Genomic DNA, 22627 nt, shown 5'->3' on the forward strand with positions numbered 1-22627 from the left:
TTGCCAAAATTCTAACAATAGCTTGAAATCCTTGCTTACATATATCGATGTGTAATTTTCTTCATATCTCAAAAATTATGTGACAGCAAAATGTACGTTATATGATAACTGAATTCTTAAAATCATAGAAAATTCTATTGATCCTAAAATTCTAAAATCTAAGATTTTAATCTAATAAAAATTAATATCCTTCAACTTAACCATTTAATTGACCATAAATTTTCATGAATCCATTTAAAATAATTATATTTACAAATCTACAAAATTTTAATTATACATCTAAAATAATATCCATAAAATCTTTAAATATAAAAGCTTTTTTTAAAAAAAAATTAAAATTAGTAAAAACTACTCTCATTTTGAATTTTTTTTTAAAATTCAATATCCATCCAAATAACTTAAAATCAATGCTAAAGGAAATCTCTTCAAGCTTACTTTTTAATCTCACTTTTTGATTTGCAGAAGAACCTTTGTACCCTAAGGTCTAATTTCAATCCTAATTCATGGAAAATCTCTTTTAAGTATCAATTTTTGATTTTTTATAATAAATTTTGTCACAAACTGTTTTTAATTCTTTTCTAAAAATTAATATATTATATATTTTTTTAATCTATTTTTTTTGATTTTTTATGATTATATAAATATATAAATTTATTTTTTTAATAAAAAATAAGATTTATATTAAATATATTTACTACCTCTTTATCTTTTATCTTAATTTTGTGCCACAAATATAAGTATTTATTCCAATAATTTCCTATATAATTAAGTATAAATAAATAAACATAGATTAATTTTATAATATCTTTTAAAAAGGCTTCTTAAAGGCTTCATAGATTTGGTTTTGACTTTATATGTATTTGTAGTTGATTGATAGGTTAAAAACTTCTAAAAACTTTTTAAACCTGGCTCCAACTACCTATCTCTATGGATTAACAATATAAATATCTTATCTATATCTTGTTACACTTAATCTCTCTCTACTAATACAATACATCCTCATTTTGCTTCCAATAGTATCTCTTAATTATTTCTTGACTATATGTCACGGACATACATATAATTACCTATATGAATAGATAAAAGTATGTAAAAGTAGATAAAAGTAGGTTAATTGTGTAATATCTTCTAGAGAAGCTTCTTAGAAGCTTCATAGACGCTACTTTGACTTTATAGGAGTCTATAGTTGACTTTTAGGTTAGAAACTTGGTCAACAAGTTAGCCATGTGCCACACATGTTGGAAGCTTAAAGAACAAGCTAACTACGTGGTCCATCCATAGAAAACTTGCCTTGCAAGCAAAGGCATGTGGCCTAGAAAGTCAACATATATTGGAGGTCTTATAGAACATCGCCACGTGGCCCCTAGTTAGATAGTATATATAGAGACAAGAGTGAAGGCTTCTTCACTCTTGTCAACTCCTTTCTTGCTTCTAGTCCAGGTTCAAGAGTCTTTAGTTTCTTGTCTTTTGGCAATAGCCATTCCAGTTTCCTTTTAATATACCTACTTGTTTATATTTTGACTTATAATATCGAGATAGCCTTTTGGTGTATATTTTTCCTCATCGAGTCTTTGTCCTTGACAGATTGACAAGAGTACACTTACAATATCAGAGCTTTGTTTTTTCTTGAGTAAGAGTGGATTACCCCTTTCTCTTGACAAGACATAAGCGTATTAGAAGTTTGCGGATTACCCACTTCTAAACTGATATTGTTCTTAGTATCTTCTTTGTTATCAAGTCTTTCTTTTCTTCTGTCTTGAGCAATATCAAACAAATTTTTCTTCTTAGTGTCATTATGGCAGAGCTTGTTGAAATGAAGAGTGCAATGGCACAAATGCAAGAGCAAATGAGGGAGTTAATGCTTGCGATGCATCAACTCAATTCACCAACACAGGAAAGAACAAGAATGGCAAAAAGTGGGGATATAGAGATGATCGGAGCTGCTTCAACATCTACAACAAATCACGTTCCTTCTCCAATTGTACAACACCCTGTAAGCACTAGAGAACCAAGAATTGCTTTACCCGAGAAATTTGATGGTACGAGATCAAAGTTTCGAGGGTTCATCAATCAAGTACAATTGGTAATTGAACTTCAACCGCAAAGCTATCCAACTCCAGGATCACAAGTCAGGTTTATTGGCACTCTACTTTCTGGTTCTGCATTATCGTGGTTTTCGTCTTTTCTTGAACAACGAAATCCAATATTGGACAATTTGGAAGCTTTTTTGGCGGAGTTTCGATCTATGTATGGTGAACACGATGCAACTCGTGTTGCAACAAATAAGATCCGAATTCTGCAACAAGGAAATCGCTCAGTAACAGTATATGCTTCACAATTTTGACAACTTGTAATTGACATCAAGTGGGATGATGCTGCACTCATCAGTCAATTTCTTTATGGATTGCAATACGAAGTAAAGAAATTGATGCTCAACTTACCTGATCCTCAAACTTTGAGTCAAGCAATCGATTTTGCGGTAAAATGTGATAATCGACTTTTTGAATTTCGATCTGAGAATCATTCACGGGAACCTCAACGTTATTACTCAATGGCAACATCAACATCTTTGCCAAACGTACATTCGGAAGTAGAAGACATGCAAATTGACGCGGTACGTTTTAAACCCCTAACTGAGCAAGAAAAGATTCATCGTCGTCAAGAAGGATTATCTTTATATTGCGGAGAACCTAAGTACACTGCTCAACATTGTCCAAAAAAATGACGCAACTAAAAAATGAGGGGTACGACGGTCAAAGAAGACAACATGTCGGAAAACGGATTCGTCCAGCTACAATAGGGACCTTGCAGCTGGAACCTTGTACAATTCCTAATGAAGGTCCTATCCTCTCCTCAGAACCCTCTCCTTGTTTTATAATAGACTTATATTTAGGACCTAAGAATTACAAAGCCTCTGCTTTATTAGATTCGAGAGCCTCAACATGTTTTTTAGATGAACAATTTGTTAAAAGTCGTAAAATACCCTATGTACACAAACCTAAACCAATACATGTAGAAGTCATAGATGGTCGTCCCTTGTCTTCTGGAGATGTCACTCATGAAACTCATCCTATAAAAGTAACAATAGACGGTCATGATAGCTACATAGCTTTTAACATAATTAAATCCCCGTCTAATCCAGTTATTTTAGGTTTATCCTGGCTAGAAAAATATAACCCTCGAATAGATTGGAATTCGCGTAAACTTGACTTTTCCAAAAGCGTTATTAATAGTTCTATGAACCAAGTAAAAAATTATAAGTCTAGTACAGTAAAACCCGTACTGATAGGTGCAAAAGCATTTATACACGCAGCAAAAGAAGGATCAACTTTTGCTATTTATGCTGCACCTATTTCTGAAAACGTAAAGACTTCAAGTGGCATTCCAAGTCAATATCAGGAGTATCAAGACGTTTTTGAGAAAAAGAATGCAGATATTCTTCCTGAGCATCGTCCATATGATTGTTCAATCGACCTCAAGGAAGGAACTCAGCCACCATTTGGACCAATTTACAGTTTATCGCAAGATGAGATGGCTGAACTCAAGACATATATTGACGAGAATTTAGCGAAGAATTTCATACGCCATTCAAAATCTCCAGCAGGAGCTCCAATTCTATTCGTAAAGAAAAAAGATGGATCTTTACGAATGTGTGTTGATTATCGAGGACTCAACAAGATCACAATCAAGAACAGGTATCCATTACCTTTGATATCAGGACTCCTTGACCAGTTGAATCAAGCTAAGATCTATACAAAAATAGATCTAAGAGGAGCATATAATCTAGTACGGATCAAAGAAGGAGATGAAAGGAAGACTGCATTTCGAACCAGGTATGGACATTTTGAATATAATGTCATGCCCTTTGGACTCACAAATGCACCAGCTGCTTTTCAACATCTCATGAATGATGTATTTCGTGACTTCTTAGACAATTTTGTCGTCTGCTACCTAGACGATATCCTGATCTATTCTAACAACGTCGAAGAACATGAAATACATGTTCGTCAAGTATTACAAAAACTTAGAGATGCAGGATTGTACGCCAAGATGGAAAAGTGTGTATTTCACACTATTCAAGTTGATTTTTTAGGATACATCATTTCAAATGATGGTCTCATGATGGATTCTAAGAAAGTCCAAACAATCGTGGATTGGAAGATTCCAAGGACAGTAAGAGATGTTCAATGTTTCTTGGGATTTGCGAATTACTATCGGATCTTCATCAAAGATTTCTCACGAGTTGGAGCTCCACTTACACGCTTGACTAGTAAAGATAAATTTCAATGGAATCAAGAAGCGGAAGCAGCATTTGAAGCCTTGAAGACATCGTTTGTCTCTGCACCAGTCTTATATTGTGTTGACTTTTCCAAGACATTTTTTATGGAAACAGATGCATCAGATTTTGCCTTGGGTGCAGTTTTATCACAAATGGGAACAGATGACAAACTCCATCCGATAGCTTTTCATTCAAGAAAATTCTCAGCAGCCGAGATCAATTATGAGATCCACGATAAAGAACTTCTTGCGATCGTGGATTCCTTTCAAGAATGGCCTCATTATCTAGAAGGCGCTTCTAGTCCAGTCACTGTGTATACAGATCACAAGAACCTCGAGTATTTCATGTCAGCATGCGTGTTGAATCGTCGTCAAGCTCGTTGGAGTATGTCTTTGTCAAGATTCGAGTTCATTATCACTTATCGACCAGGAAAACAACAAGGTTTATCCGATGCCCTATCTAGACGTTCTTATTTTGCACCAAAAGAAGGAGATGCAGCTTTTGAGCAACAAAGAACGGTCCTCTTGAAACCGGAGCAATTTCATCTCCGAGCAATGAAATCAACATTGACGGTTGATTCAACTTTTCTCAAGCAAATCCAGTCCAGTATGTCCTCAGACCCTCTTGTTTATGATATCGAGAATAATTCTTCCAAGTCTCATGATCCTTCTAAGTTTGAGTTCAAGAATAATCTATTATATTTTGAAGGACGCCTATATGTTCCAGAAGGAGAAGCACGTTTACGTGTTCTTCAAGCACGTCATGACTTTCCAGCAGCAGGGCACTTTAGATATAATAAGACTTTGAAACTTATATCAAGAGATTTTTGGTGGCCACAAATGTGGAAGTCAGTCAAAGACTTTGTACAATCATGTGATATTTGTTCAAGATCAAAAATTCCTCGTCATCGACCTTACGGACTTCTTCAGCCATTACCTATCCCAGAACAACCATGGTCTTCTGTTTCTATGGATTTCATCACAGATCTTCCAAGCTCAAGATCTTATGATTCTATATTTGTGATAGTAGATCGTTTCACCAAGATGGCACATTTTGTGCCATGTACAAAATCTATCACAGGTGAAGAAACAGCTAAGCTTTTCATTGATAATATCTATCGCTATCATGGATTACCTAAAGATATCATATCGGATAGGGGAACTCAATTTGTGTCAAGATTTTGGAGGACCCTTTTCAAGATTTTAAAAGTGGACATAAAACTATCTTCGGCTTTTCATCCTCAAACTGATGGACAAACAGAGCGCGTAAACCAAGTCTTGGAGCAATATTTAAGGTGTACTATCAACTACCAACAAGATGATTGGACAACCCTTCTGCCATTGGTAGAGTTTGCTTATAATAATACGGTATATTCTTCCACGCAACAAACACCTTTCTTTGCCAATTATGGCTATCATCCACGACTTGATACTTTTGATTTTTCAAAAGTTGATAATCCTGCAGCAGAAGATATGGCAAATCGGTTGTCAGAGTTACATGCAATAATGAAGACACAATTGAAGGAAGCTCAAGAACGACAAAAGATAAACGCAGATCTATATCGTAAGGAGCAACCACAAATCAACGTGGGTGATAAGGTATGGCTACTTCGTCGCAATATCAAAACTACTCGACCTTGTGACAAGTTGGACTGTCCTAGGTTTGGCCCCTTTTCTGTTTCTGAACAGATCAACCCAGTTGCATATCGGTTACATCTTCCAGAGTCAATGAAGATCCATCCTGTATTCCACGTATCTCTTCTTGAACCATATAAGACAGTGGATATACAAGGAAGAAGACAAATGCCACCGCCTCCTATAGAAGTAGATAATAATGAAGAATTTGAGGTGGAAGAGATATTAGACTCAAGGCGGCGCCGAAATAAGCTGGAATATCTTGTTCATTGGCGCGGATATGATATTAGTGAGCGCACATGGGAGCCATCCAGGAATCTAGCAAATGCATCCGCTAAAGTCAAAGTTTTTCATCAACGACATCCATCAAAACCAAGATGAAAACCTCTCTTATAAAAGAAACAAGATTGAGGCAAGATAACATTCAATTTCCTATCCTTGTTTGTAACTTCTTTGCATTTGTGACGCTAATTAGATGGAGAGCCAACAACCAGCGGATTCAACTCAAGAACCTTCGTTTGCTGACTTACCGGATGAGAAATTGCGATCGTCACAACCTTCAAGACGACGCAACCGAGATGAAGACCCTCAAGAACGACATGTTCTTCCTCGAATAGATGGTGAGATACAACGCGTTTGGTATCACGACCTTGGAAGAGATTCTCGATGTTTGGTGATATTATTGGAGATAGGAACGACTCCTGATGGTGTTTCAAATGTATTATTTGAAGGAAGTTATGAAGGCCTCAACAGTGATCAAATAACAGGGTGGTCTTCTCGCCCTGAAATGGGACACTATCGATGGCTAAGAGGACCCATCAACTATCTTCGAAGAGAACAAAGATCAGAGTATGTAGCAAATACAATGCGCCGCATATTAGATTTTCTCAATATATAATCACCGCTCCTCGTGGAACTCGTCTCTAGAAGTGGAGGTAATGTCACGGACATACATATAATTACCTATATGAATAGATAAAAGTATGTAAAAGTAGATAAAAGTAGGTTAATTGTGTAATATCTTCTAGAGAAGCTTCTTAGAAGCTTCATAGACGCTGCTTTGACTTTATAGGAGTCTATAGTTGACTTTTAGGTTAGAAACTTGGTCAACAAGTTAGCCATGTGCCACACATGTTGGAAGCTTAAAGAACAAGCTAACTACGTGGTCCATCCATAGAAAACTTGCCTTGCAAGCAAAGGCATGTGGCCTAGAAAGTCAACATATATTGGAGGTCTTATAGAACATCGCCACGTGGCCCCTAGTTAGATAGTATATATAGAGACAAGAGTGAAGGCTTCTTCACTCTTGTCAACTCCTTTCTTGCTTCTAGTCCAGGTTCAAGAGTCTTTAGTTTCTTGTCTTGTGGCAATAGCCATTCCAGTTTCCTTTTAATATACCTACTTGTTTATATTTTGACTTATTATATCGAGATAGCCTTTTGGTGTATATTTTTCCTCATCGAGTCTTTGTCCTTGACACTATAGATGAGATTCTATGCAGGTTTTGACATTGCATTATGAATGGATAACCTTTCTAAAGGACTTTCTACTAAAATTATAGATTTCCATTGCCACAATAAAGATAGCAATGCTTCAAAATATTATCTACTTCATACTCTTATTTATCATCAATTATAATTGGTGGTAGTGGTGGTAATAGATGCCAATCCAAAAAGCACCTTGGCTTAGTATGAAACTCTTTGAATTGCAAAATATGAAAAATTGGATAGATCCAAATATATAATAGAAGTTTAAGATGGTATGGAATATTAAAAATCACTACTAAAATGCAAAAAGGTCCAAGCCTTCAAAGTGCCAACTTAAGGATTTGGATTGATGTAGCAAGTGAAAAATTGGCATTAAAGAATAAGACCTACTCATCTTTTTAAAAGGTCTTATGTTGCCAATGGTTATCCGCTTATAGCTTTTGTGAATTTTGTGCAATAAAAAGGTGGTGCCATGCTTCTTGGAAGGCCATTATAAGTTGTTGTATAAATTCCTCTCTTATTGGATTGTTGGTATCAATAAAATGACAAAAAATTGCTGATATAATTGAATATTGATCAATGTTAAAAAAATAAAAATGATTGGTACTTACTTGAATACTATCATTATAAGCAAATTCCAATGATGTCAAATATTCATCCAAGTCATTATGATAAACCATCACAAATACTCATAGATATCTTCCAAGATCTGATTAACTTACTTGGATAATTTTTTTGTCCATTTATTTGAAGATAGAAGATTGTGAATATGGTAAGTTGTATACCCAATAGCTTGAACAAAGCTTACCAAAAACTTCTCGTGAGGCATGCATCCAATTTTGAAACAATAATACAAGGTAACTTGTGAGCCATTGAATTGACTTATTTTGATATTTAATATAAAAAATACACTTATTGTGCTTAAAATATAAATTTTATGAATTAATATTAGAATTTAAGAAAAAAATAGAAAATAAATTGCTAATAGCAAAAATACAATCTAAGATAGAGTTTAGTAAGAAGAAACTATAAAGACTATTTTTTTTTAGTTAGCTAGTAGTAGAGGAATTATAAAAGAAGTAGTCTTGGTGTCAAAAAAAGAAAAAAAATCTAATGAGGTTTAATTATGATAGATTTGAAGATTTTTTCCAAATTCAACAAATTCCAAGTGGCAATGTAATTCTTCTAATTTATGGAAGCCTTTCACATGCAATGGAGGCATCAAATGCACTATGTGGAGTAAAGAAAACAAGATCAGCACCCTTTCCTTCAAAGTACAAGTAGAGAAATGAAATTCTCATTTTTTGAAGAATTTTACAAATATTACCTAAATCCTTAAAGTAAAAAATCTTCATAATAGTTGCAAAGGAGCATAGCTTGATGCATGTGAGTAGTCAATCTAAGCATAAAAAGGTGTTTTAAACACAATAATTAAGCTAGATTTGTCAAAAAATGTTTTTTTTTCCACTTACAAGAGCCATTAGCCTTGGTTACGAAATTAGCTCTTGGATGAAGGAAGGCCATAGATTTACATTAGAGATCTTAGAGATCAAGGATGGAGATGTGGCCACCCTTCCACAAGCCACCACTCAATTGTATAAGAGTAGTTTGGTTTCCCAAGCCTCTCTCTCTCTCTCTCTCTCTCTTTCTTTCTTTTGATGAGGGCAAAGCCATACCTACATGTGGTCTCAACCCTAATCCTAATCTTATTTTTTTACTTCTTTCTTAATCTTAGATCTTATTGTGAACTTTAAGAACATATGGGCATTGGTTTTGTGTCATAGGTGGTGCTTATTGTGGTTTAAAAGGCGCCCCTTTGCAATTAGTGGTCACTAATCATTTCCATAGTCAAAAGGGTTTGAGGGGCCTCGGATTTTCCTCAATTAATCTGTGATTTTTTTATTATTTTTAAGTGAAAGTTTTTCATCACTTAGCTCTTGTTATTAGCTTTCCAACGAGCTAAGGTTTGCTCAATTTGGAGTTGAACCGAGTTTTTGGTGAATTTGTGAGTACACAGGGGGTGGCTACTTTGGCAGTTTCAATAACCCAACTTTGAAAAGGCATTCTTCAGTTCCACTCAATGGGATCATTTTTAAATTTTAAAATAACAAAAATATTCAATTTTAACTTCCAGTGGCGTAAATTTCATTAAATTTGAATCAAATTTGAATTTTTAATGAATTTTTGAATGAAGGGGGGTCGGCTGCAACGGCAGGCCCAATGATCCAACTTTGAAGAAGCATTGCTCACAACTTAGGTACTAGATTGCCACGAAAATTACAGAAAAATAGTGCCTTGAAGTTGAATTTCCAACACAACAAAAATCAATAGATTTGAAGCTAATTTGAATTTTTGGCAAATTTTGGAGTAAAGGGGGGGTGCTTCCCTTAATTCTTGTACGTTGTCAAGGTACTTCCGCTTGTACCTCTCTTTATTTATTTATATTTTCTTTTCTTTTCTTTTATTTTTATTTTTTACAGTAACTTTAAACTTCTACATTCATTTTTGGCTTTAATTTTTAACTTTTAATCTTCTCCATTTACTTTTATTTTTATCTTTTAACCTTTACTTTATTTTTATTTTTATTTTTACTTTTACTTTTACTTTATTTTTATTTTTTACTTTACTTTTAATCTTTACTTTACTTTTAAATTTTAATTTTAACTTTTAACTTTTAATCCAACCTTTAAAAATTATATTTACTATGGATTAAGGATAATAACTTAATTAATTACTTTTACCATTAGTTAATTAAGAAGTAAAAATTTATATATTTTTAAAAAGAAGAAAATAATAAAAAGTAATAAATAAGAACTAATAAAAATAAAAAAAATAATAAAAATAAATTAATTAAATAAAAAATTTAACCAAATTATCCAATTAGAAGTAGAAGAAGGAATTGTTTTGCATGAAGTTAAGGAGTGAATTATCATTGTGAATGTGATTGATGTTAGAGGATTTGATTAATAACTTGGTGTTTTAAGAAGAACAAGTAATAAATAGATTAGAATTTAAATAATAGCTTTATTTTAAATTCATATAGTTAATTCACTTATAGTGAGTTAGAATAAACTTCCTATTAGTAGAGGTTTATTTTAGCTCATATAACCCATGGTGACAAAAGATATATCAAAAAAAATTCGTAGAAGTGTTGAGCCATTCATATAAAAGGACGCCATAGCTAAATAAAGTTGCTTCAAGAGTTGGTCCACAAAGATAGCAATTGTGATGTTATACTATAATTGTTTATTATATATAAAAATTAACTAAAATATATAATATATTTATAAGTATTGATATATATTAGAATGATTAATAGGTTAATTTTAAAAGAATTGATGTAAGAAAATTTATTTTGAGATTTTTCTATTTTGATTATAATTTTTAAATTATATAAGATTAAAATATTTAATATAAAATTTAAAGAAAAGATTGAAATTCAAAGATGAAGTTCCAAATCTCTAAAAAGCTTATTTAGAAGGATGAAAGTAAGGTGTAGATGGATGAAGGCAAGAGGTGAAGATCTTCATCTCCATTGATCAAAAACCATACTCAATAGGCTCTCAAGAAATTGCTTGCAACCATAACAAGGGTTTTGGAGACTTCAAAAGAAGCATTTGAGAATCAAAAGCAAGAGTTGTAAGGTGAAGAATTTAGACTACAATTTGTATATAAATTTTAGAGAGTTTGGAGTTAGGATCATGAACTTATAGCCATTTAAAGTCAAGGTGTCTTTTTAAAACATACTACGGCTCTTTTGAAATATATAAGTGAGGGTTTTGGTAATATCTTAAGATTTGTAACAAATTTATAGTTTAAATTTGTTGTGATAGTTTTTTAAAGTATATCAATACTTTGTGTAAATTTTTAACTTTTTTGGATAGTCCAATCATAAGATATAATCTTTTGAAGTTCGCAAAAAATTTATCTTAAGGATATATAAGGATTTAAAATATTTCTAGTACATTTTGGATGTTCTTTGATACTTAGGACTTATATATTGATGTAATTATTCCTATAGGAACAAGTTTATATATATAAACATTGTGCTTTTGAAACTTGATTGAGCAATTAGTGATAGTTAGAAGCCTAATGCTTTCTTAAGGCAAATTCTCTTTACTCTAACACATTGGTACTTTTACTAAAACAGCCTTAAGGCACTAAATTTTTTAATAAGTCAAGATAGAAGATCAAATCTTAGGATTTGCATTATCAAGTAGAATAGATGTCGATGATTTATTCAAGGCATTTGCTCAATTTATGGAAGAAAGGCAAGACATACATGTAGAGAATATAAACACTATTAAAGCTTTACAAATAGTGGTAGATAAGATTGGAAGGTTTGATGGGAGGAATATTACTAAATTTCTAAAGATTTATACATGTAAAATAGACATGCATCAAGTTTTAGAAATGAATATGATTACCACCTTTGATTTTGAAGTGATATCCAAAAACAAAGAAAAGATATAGGAGTTGTATACTAAGACTTTGAAGAACTTTTAAAGGATGAATTTTTTAAAGAAGATTCAAAGAGAATGGAAAAATAAGCCTTTTTGAAGAAGATGGAGTAAAGGCTAAGAAATCAAATGGCTCCAAATTAATTAATTAACAAATTTGAGACTAAATTTAGATAATTGCTATAACAAGAGAGCTAGCTTTTAGAAACAAGAAAAACTATGTTATTCTTGTAAATAACTAATGAATACTTGGAGGAGAAGCTATTCTTTTACCTAGTATGTAAGACATTTGAGAGTGGTTTTATTAATAATTAGAGGCTAGTGAAATAGGCAATAGGACTTATGGCTCTACTTAATAGTATTAATTAGATCATTTTATCTAGATAGAAAATAACTAGATGGAATGATCTAGTTAATACTATTAGCTTTAAAATATTTTTATGTAAAAATAAACATGATGATAATTTGCATGATACTATGGTTGAAGAAAAAAAATTAGAATTATTCATAAGGAGGATATTATTAAGCTTGAAAATAAGATGAAGTCTCCAAGGAACAAAGAAGCTTTTAAGGAGAAAAAATCAGAGAAGATGCCTTCTTCTACTTATTGTGGTGGTGAATCATTACTAAAAGAGTGGTAGAAGAAGGACAAAGAGAAGAAAAAATTTAAAACAAGAAAACTTAAAGGTAAGAATCTTGCTTACAAGCTTCAATCTAACATTGAAACATCTAAAAATATGAAAAGTATTTTAGATAAAAAGATCTTAGATGCCAAAATTGAATTCATTCCAATAGAAGCTCTTGGTATAGCTAAGAAGGATTTTTATGAGTTGATTATCAATATGAAAAAAAAAAAAAAAAAAAAAAAAGATAGATGAAAATTAAAGCTATTATGATACAAGCATTGAATACAATGATAATTATAGATAAAGAAAAAAAAAATAGAATAGATATTTGCACAATTTGCAATGCCAAAAACTAAATTTAAGGTTGGTATGATGGATGAGACTCCATTTAAACATGTTGAGGCAAAAAAAGATCATCAAATGGAATAAACATCTATGAGATCTAAAAAAATAAAAAAAAAAATAGTGCATAAGAAGCATGTATAAATATTTTTCTAAATATAATAATAATAGAATAGAAAATAATAGCTATTTAGTTCTTTATTAGACTAGAGTTAATACAGAGATATATATAAAGTTGAAAGACTCTAAAGATCTAATTTTGGCCTTAACTGATTATAGATTTGAAATCAACATCATATCAAGGTAAATGTACGAGAAGAATAAGTGACTAATTGATATTAACCATGGTTGAATAATTAGAGCTACAAATATTGAACAAGGTGATTTATATGGAACTTATTCAATTCTTAAGATAAGAACTGGAGATTTAGAAGTGAAGCGAAATTTCTTCTTATAAAAATTTGCTATATATCTAGTAATATTTGGTCAACTCTATATTATAGCTACTAAAATAGACACTAGAGTTTTAGATGATGGTTCACATTATGCCAAAATTTATAGTTGAGATGGAAGAAAAGCTATGCAATTTATTATTATAAAACCTATCTAAGAAAGATATAGAAAACAATTAAAAGAGATGCCTTTAGAGCCGAGAAACAACTTTGTAGATTTTTAGAAAGCATCCTTATAGAATAGGAATACATGGGTGCAAATGAATCATTTACAAACTCTAATGTATATAATATGATTTTTGGAATTTTAAATAAAACTAATAATAGATTTGTGTGTATTCAAAAGATTAAAGATTTAAATTCTATAAATAAAAGAAAAATGAAGATATAAAAAAAAATTTAAAATAATAAGTTTAGAAGATGATTTAATAAAAATTTCAAAAAAATTTAGCTATAAGTATGGATGGAGATACTCTACTAGAAATATACTCAAGAGGAACTTATGAAGAATCAAAAAAGGTAGTAGAAAATGGTGGTCTTGCTATAAGCTATGGATTAAAATTTAAGGGTAGAGTTTAAATTAAATATAAAATTATAGTAAGAAAGATAAAACCTATAACTATCCAGTTATTAATTGATACTATAAAATATATCAAGTATACAATTAAGAAGCCAAGTTTAAGAGAGACGCATAAAATTAGACATTAGTTTACTCAAGAATCATTAGCTAAGTTGAAGATTGGAAGGGATGATTTTTTGACTTCAATAGAGAAAAATATGTTTCAATAAATACTTATTGGATATAGTAAGGTATTTGTCTTAACTTCTAATGAGATTAAATATGTGGATTTTAATATTTTAGTGCCTATAGAAATCTTTATAATGCCATATATTCCATGGAATTTAAAGCTTATGCTTGTGCCTAAAGCTTTGCTTCCAAAATTTATAGAATTATTAAAAATAAAAAATAATAAAAAAAAGATCTTTCCAAACCTTCAATTACTTCCTATTTTAATAGATAGTTCATAGTACCTAAGAAATCAAGGTTATTAAGGTTCATTCAAGATATACAACTTGCAAACAAAATGATTATTTGAAATGTAGGATCAAGTCATGTAGTAGATGAAGTAGCTGAGCAATTTGCATGTCATGCCATTTATTCTACTAGAAACTTATATTCTAGATATGACCAATTTCAATTAGCTAAAGAGAGTAGGGATTTAACTACTATGAAGACTTCTTTGGATTTAATGAAAATGTGTATCTTATCTCTAGGTACAACCAACTCAATAACTCATATACAAAATGCTATAAACCAAATATTGAAAAAATTTGTGCTTAAAAATATCATTTCATTTTTGGATAATATATCTATAAGAAGATATAAAAAAAGATAAAGATGAAACTATAGAAGTTGAAGGTTGTAGAAAATTTGTCAAGAGACATATTGAAAATGTAACTAAGATATTAGAGAGATTGAAGTCAATTAATTTGATATTATCTTTAAAAAAAAATAAGCTTTGAAATTGATGAGATTCTAATGGTAGAATACATATGCAGTAGATATGGCACAAAACCAAACCTTGATAAAGTTGATGCTATATCTAAAATGAAGGCTTATAAAAGTATTTTAAAAACTAAAAAGTTTTTAGGGACATGTGTATTCTATGATATTTCGGTGCCTCACTTTGTCCATATATCAGAGCCACTATATAAGTTATTAAGGAAGGATAAGAAATTTTTTTGAAAAGTAAAATAAGAGATAGCTATGGAAAAGCTAAAAAAAATCTTGAATTCACTATCTGTACTTAGATAAGTGGATTATCAATGTAAAAGACTAGTGGTTATAATATTGGATATAAATCTGATAGCAATTAGATGGACTATTAGAAAAGATGATCTGGAAGTGAAAAGTTTTGCTATACGATTTAGAACTAAGGTTCATACAAAGAGACAAAAGACTTATCTACAAGTTAAAAGATAGCTTTAGAGAATACTGTCTTCTCTATATGTTGAGAGAAATTATTTGATTTGAATAAGTATGGTTTTGAAAATAGATTTTTTGCTATTATTTGAAATAATAATTAACTACACTACTCCAAACATTGCCATACTAAGATGGATAGCCTACATAAAAACATTGAACCTTATTTTAACATATATTATAAGTAAAGAGAACTAGATATATCTTTGAAGAGGACATGATGGTACATAAAAGAGATAAAGATCAAGAAGAGAAGAGCTATGAAAATTCATTTGCTACTTATGGAATCGATTTTGATGATGAGGTTCAAAATTTCTATTAAAATTTATACGAAGACAAATTAAAAGATATTAAATTTTATTTGAGCATAATTAAAAAGCAAGAAAGATAGATGGATAAAATCTTCAAAGATATTATATATCAATTCTATGGTTATTTGCTTAAAGATAGATTTCTATGAAAGATGCAAAAAAGAAGTGACAAAATCCTATTGAGAGTAGTAGAAGACCTTGAAACTGAATTTAAAGTTTTAAGAGAATATCATAATGTATTTTGGATAAGACATAAGGAAATTTGAGCCTCATATACCAAGATCAAAGAAAGATATTGGTAGAAGGATTTATACAAGGATGTAGAAGATTTTATGATCTCATGCATAAATTATCAAGTATAGTCTAAGATTAGGTATAAAGTTAGATTATATTCTACTTATCTACCTTCCATAAATTTTGAATGGATAATTGATTTGGTAGCTATGCCATTAGGACTTTGAGATATTAAGTACTTGGTTTTGGCAAGAGAAGAGCTATCAAATTATGTTGAAGGAAGAGCTTTGAGAACCAAGACCATAGAAGTAGTATGTAGATTTATATTATAAGACATCTTCAATAGATATGGTAGCATTGGAGAGATGAGAGTTGATAAAAGAGAATTAGATGTTGTAGAAATAAGAGAATTTTTTAATATGTATAAAATTCAATTAAACTTGACTATTTTTTATAATCTTGAAGCCAATGGAAAGAGTGAGAGGGATCATCTTCCTATCATTTATACATTAATTAAGGGATATAAGGATAAGCCAATTCAATAGCTTAAACTGCTTCTATTTGTTTTATGATCAGTTAAGATTACTCATAATATTGTCATTGATCATGTGCCTATAGAATTAATGTTAGGACAAAAACTTATGATGTTAGCAAAAGAAATATATCATATATGGATGTTTCTATCTTAAAAAGATAATATTAATAAAATAATATTATTTTATCTTCAGATCTAATAATTAGAAAGGTTACGTACAAATTATAATTAAGAAATTAAAGGAAGAAAGATTGAAAAATAAAGAAAGGTTTGACAGAACCTATAGATTGAGGCCTAAGTCTATAAATATTGGATATTAGGTTCTAATTTATGTTAACAGCTTTGAACATCAGCATAATATTGTAAAGAAAATAGCAAAAAAATATTTTCGACTATATGTGGTAATTAAAATCCATTGTAATGTCACATATGTTTTACGTGAGTAAGATGAAATTATCATTAGAATTCCAATAACAGAGAAGAAAGTAAAAGCTTTTAAGAGAAGGATTAGGCAATTTAAAATAGAAGACTTTGAAGAATGTTTATTTCAATATTTGGACTAAGAATATGAAATAAAGAACCTATGAATGATTCAAAGAAATCTCAAGATGATGAGGAGGAGTAGCACATGGCACATACTAGAATATGTATACATTCGGAAGGGGTGAATATTGTACTATAATTATTTATAGTAGATAAAAGTTAACTAAATTATATAATATATTTATAAATATTATATAATTTAAATATATATTAGAATTATTAAAATACTAATTTAAAGAGAATTAATATAAAAAATTATTTTGAAGTTTATCTATTTTAATTATAATATTTAAATGATATAAAATTTAGATATTTAATATAAAATTTAAAGAAAAGATTAGAATTCAAAGATGAAGTTCTAAACCTCTAAAAAAGCTTATTTAGAGGAATGAAAGCAAGGTATGGATGAATGAAGGCAAGAGATGATGATCTTTATTCCTATTGATCAAAAATCATACCTAATAGGCTCTCAAAAGGCTATCCAAGGCTATAATAAGGATTTTGGCGACTTTAAAAGAAACTTTTAAAAATTAAAAGAAAATATTATAAGGTTTAGGATTTGGACTATAATTATTGTGCAAATTTTAGATGTTTTGGAATTAAAATGATGAAGTTATATCCATTTGAGGTTAAAGTAACTTTTTAAGATATACTATGGCTCTTTTGAAGATACAAGGAGTTGAATGATAGCTTTTGGAAATCAAAAGGTGTTGCTACAAGGATAATTTTTTTATCTACATCTTTTATAAAAGAATTGTTATATTTGAAGTTTTTATAAAGGAGTTATAGAACATTGAAGATAATATATATAAATATATATATATATATATATATATATATATATATATAATTCAAAGGTAATAAATATATATTTTTATTGATAGTAATGATTGAAATTATATCTTAAATTTTTGGACTTATTTTTCGCTCAAAATTTTTAAATATGCATATTATTAGGTTAAAAAGCTATATATATAAAAAAAAATTATGGTATTTAAATACTTAATTTGTGAGATATGAAGAAAATTACATACATGTATATGCAAGCAAGGATTTGAAGCTATTGTTAGGATTTTGACGATATCTTAAGATTTGTAACAAATTTGAGGTTAAAATTTGTTATAGTAGTTGTTTAAAGTACATCAGTACTTCATATAAATTTTTAATTTGTTTGGATGGTTAAATAGTGAAATATGATCTATTGAAATTTAGAAAAAAATCACATTAAAGATATATAAGGATTTAGAATATTTTTATCATATTTTGGATATTTTTTGGTACTTACAACTTATATATTGATGTAACTATCTCTATAGAAATAACTTGGTGCTTTTCTATCTTGAGACTTGATTGAGTAATTAATTATTACCAGAAGCCTAGTACTTTCTTAAAGCAAATTCTCTCTAGCCCAATAATAGTAAGATTATAAGGTGTCTATAGCAAATACGTAATGAGATCTATAGTTACATGCTCTCAATGTATCATGGATAGTAGAATTGGCTGCAATAGTTTAAAAGATATTGCATTGCATACTTTATTATATTGGCATGACTTGCAGAAGTACACAAAAGCTCAAATATTATAATTCAAACTTGTCCAAAATCATATCTTTGAAATCTATTCTAAAGTCTTCTCACATCTTAAATATCAAAATATTAGAATTTTGTATCCCTCTTAAAATATGTGTGTCCCGAGTATAGCATCATCAAGTACATAAATTTACTTCTTAAAATAGAATAAGCCATCACTAAGATAATAATCTTGATATTATACATCACTCATTTATATTAATAAATAATCATCTTGAAATAAGCATCCTAATGTATAATTTTCTTTCATATGCATGCCTTTGGAAGACACAATATGCTCTAAAATGGTGACCTCTGACTTCCAAAGTTCACACTTTGATTGCTTGTAATAGAAGCGACTATCTTATAATTGATATAATACTTCATATAAATATTGTGCATGTTCATTGTCATGTTGTAATATGACTATATGGTAAAAGATAATAATATGGATCTTATTATAGAAGAGCCAAGTTAAAAGATAAAGTAAAAAAAATAAGAAAAAAAAATAGGAAGGTAGTAAAACTTTTAGTAGTAATATTGCCATTTTAGAAAAATAACTTCTACTTACTTTATAGGGCAAAAAATAAGGAAAAATAAGATAGATTGGAAAAATAAATGATATATACATCTTTAGAAGGAAGTTTAGAGTAAATTTTAGCAAAACTTACCTAAAAAAATTAGATATTGATACCTGAAGAGGGCCAATTATGAACCTGGATTGAAAACAGATCCCAATACACAAAACCGAGTCCTGATGATGATTCGAGTGTTCTTTTGCAGATCCAAGAGTAGAATTTGATAGCAGATTGAATAAGGTTTCTATAAGCATTAGATTTGTGTGATTTGGATTTGTAATGACTTTGTAAGGACTTTACAAAGTCAAATTTGTTTCAGATGACTTGGTTTTTTGTGAAGTAATATAGGACTGACGTTTTGGATGATTTTGAGAGTTTTGTAATAGATCTAGAGGTGAAATTTTTTGGATTAATGGTTATAGTTGTGCTTAATATGTATTATAAATTTTAGCTTGATCTAATAGTTGAATTGAGGGTTATTGAGGTTTAAGTGGGTTAAGGACTTAGAAAGTAGAATTTTAGGTCTAGTGAGGATTTTTAAGATTTCTTACAATATACTAGTTGAATTAGAATGAAATTTATATATAAAGATAGTAGACATGTTTTTCTACATATATGAGAATTTTGAAATCAATCGAATGGAAAAAATGAGAGATATTGGCTCTAGAAGATTGGCATCAAGGTTAGAGAAGGAGGCCGGCCAATACCCAAGCATGTTTTTGAGGTTATCATCTATTTCGTAATTTCAATCCTTTTCAATTTTTTTTATACTTTTTTTCAATTTAATTGTTAAGATGTATGTAAATTTTGAGTTAAAATCAATGGCTCATTCATTAGTTATTGAGGTTTAAATCTATTGTAGAAATTACTTGAGATTGGTTAGGTTTGGTTAGGATTTGGTTAGAGTTTGGTTTAAGATTTGGTTAGGGTTTGGTTTAGGATTTAGGATTTGGTTAAGATTTGAATTAAGATTAGGATTTGGTTAGGAATTGATTTAAGGATTAGGATTTGTTTAGGATTTGTTAAGGATTTAAGATTTAGTTAGTTTTTGGCCTAAAGTTTGATTAAAGTCCAATAGGATTTTAACCAAGATTAAATTAAGATTGGATTGAGATATATTTGAGATATATTTGAGATATATTTGTAATCATTCTAATAATTTTTTTTAAGATTTCTTATTATTTTTTTGTAATTCTTTTAAGATTTTTTTGAATTGATTAAAGCTTGTTTAGCATTATTATGGTCTAATTAGAGTTTAATTAGTGTTCTATTGGAGTTAGGATTTTGTTGTTGTAATTTCTATTTTACCTTCTTTAGCCATGTGTTTGGAGCATTCTCAAGCAAGACTTCATATATTACAACATCATTCTATTCTAAGTTCAAGCTCAAGCTCTTATAATTCTATATTTTTTCATAGTAGATTGCTTCATAAAAATGGCATATTTTGTACTATGTACAAAAATTATTACATGTGAATAAATAAATAAAGTTTTTTTTGACAACATGTATTGCTATCATAGACCACCAAAAGAGATCTTATATTAGATAGAAGGATCTTATTTATATATAGGTTTTGAAAAAATTGTTTTAAGTTATTAAAAATATCAATAAAATTATTTTTGATCTTCTACCTTTAAATTGATAGGCAAACAAAGCAAGTAAATTAAGTATTGGCTCACTATTTGAAATGTATAATCAACTATCATCAAGATAATTGGACAATTATTTTGCCATTGGCAAGATTTGTCTATAATTATATAATACATTCTTCTATTCAATAATCATTTTTAAAGCTAATTATAGTTATAATTTATAATTTAATATTTTTTTTAAAAATTGATCTTAGGCCAAATATTTGGCAAATTAATTAATAGAATTACATACAATAGTTAAAACACAATTAAATGAAGCTTAGGAAAAAAAAAAAAAAAAAAAAAAAAAAAATCAATGCAAATGTCTATTGCAAAGAAAGAACTATTTTTTTATTATCAAAACTATTTTTCTTTATAATAAATTGGATTATTGACACTGTGATCATTTCTTCTTTGTGAAGAACTTAATTTAATTCTATATTAATTACATCTACCAAAATCTATAAAGATTTATCTTATTTTTTATATGTTTCTTTTAGAGCCATAGAAGGCAATAGATATATCCAAAAGAAGATTATTGGCACATTCTTTTATAGAAGTGAATAACATTTAAGAGTTCAAAGTAGAAGAGATTTTAGACTCAAGGCAACTCTAACATTGGTTGAAATATCTTATACATTTGAGCAAATATAATATTAGTGAATTCACTAGAAAATCATTTAGGAATTTTACAAATGTAATAAAAAAGGTTGGTGCCTCAAAAAAACAAACAAAAAAATAAAAAATAAAAATAAAAAAAATCTAACATAATTATCATATATTAATAGAAATATGATTAAAAAAATATAGTTTAGATAATGCCTCTTGTAAGAGCTATAACTTTGATTAGTGGCTTATTTTTATGATGCTTGAAGATGTAAATATGTTAAAAAATATATAATCAAAAATACTTAATATGATAATAAATGATTTATCTAATAATATTGCTCAAGCACAATATAATTGATTTTATTTTAGTTGCATCTCTTTACACTATGCTTCTCTAAAATCAAAGAATGTTCTAAAAAAACCATGTTGCACTTGTAGTTGAACTTAATCCCAGCAAAAATATACCAATAATCTTATGAGTTTAATGTCTATGCAACAAAGCATTTTATGATCAAAACATATTAAAAAGAAAATAATATTAATAAAATTTTGATGAATAATGTATCAAAAGTATCAGTATACCATATAAGTAATATTGCCAAACTTTTACAAAAATAGAAATCAATGCGTTAATAGAATGCCACACATTCTATCATGAAGATAACCTTTTTGTTATAAAATCACATAATCATTTAATTGCACAAGTATTTTCAAAATTAATGTCAAAGTTCAACAAATCCAGTTTTAATGTAGCAGTAATATTGATTATTTTCATACTGTGGAAAAACCTGTTTGAAAAAAGTTACATATATTTCTATATTGATATTTTACTTGTCTTGAATATTCTGTTACTTTAGAGTCTTTTTATAAATACAAACTGTTTACTTCAATCCTTAAAGTAAAACATGAGTCTCATTCCCACAAAGTTCCACTCTTAGTTAATTAAATCAATTTATCTTTGGTTGTATTAGTTGTATAAATGTTTTTGTGAATTGAATGTAATCAATAAAGTTTAAAATTCAAAGATAAAATAAATCTTTGTAGTTTATATGGAAAACAGCAAAAAAATTCATGATGAATCAGCATGAAATTAGAATGAATTAAGTAAATAATTAAACTAAAGAAATACACGTATAATTTACAAGAAGCTCACATGTTGGTCTAGCTGTAAACATTAATTTTTTGTAAAATAAACTGCATTTTTTTCTATAACCCTCTTGTTTGACTGAAAAGGTACAGAATGCTTCAAAAAAAGAAAAATCATGTGGCACATGCTAAGCGGTGTTTGGATAGATCCTTCATTACTATAAAAGTGCACTCTCTGCAGGATTTTTAAACTTGTGCAGAAATATGA

This window comes from Physcomitrium patens, chromosome 19 (assembly GCF_059467195.1).
Source record: "Physcomitrium patens ecotype Gransden chromosome 19, ASM5946719v1, whole genome shotgun sequence".
Classification (NCBI taxonomy): Eukaryota; Viridiplantae; Streptophyta; class Bryopsida; order Funariales; family Funariaceae; genus Physcomitrium; species Physcomitrium patens.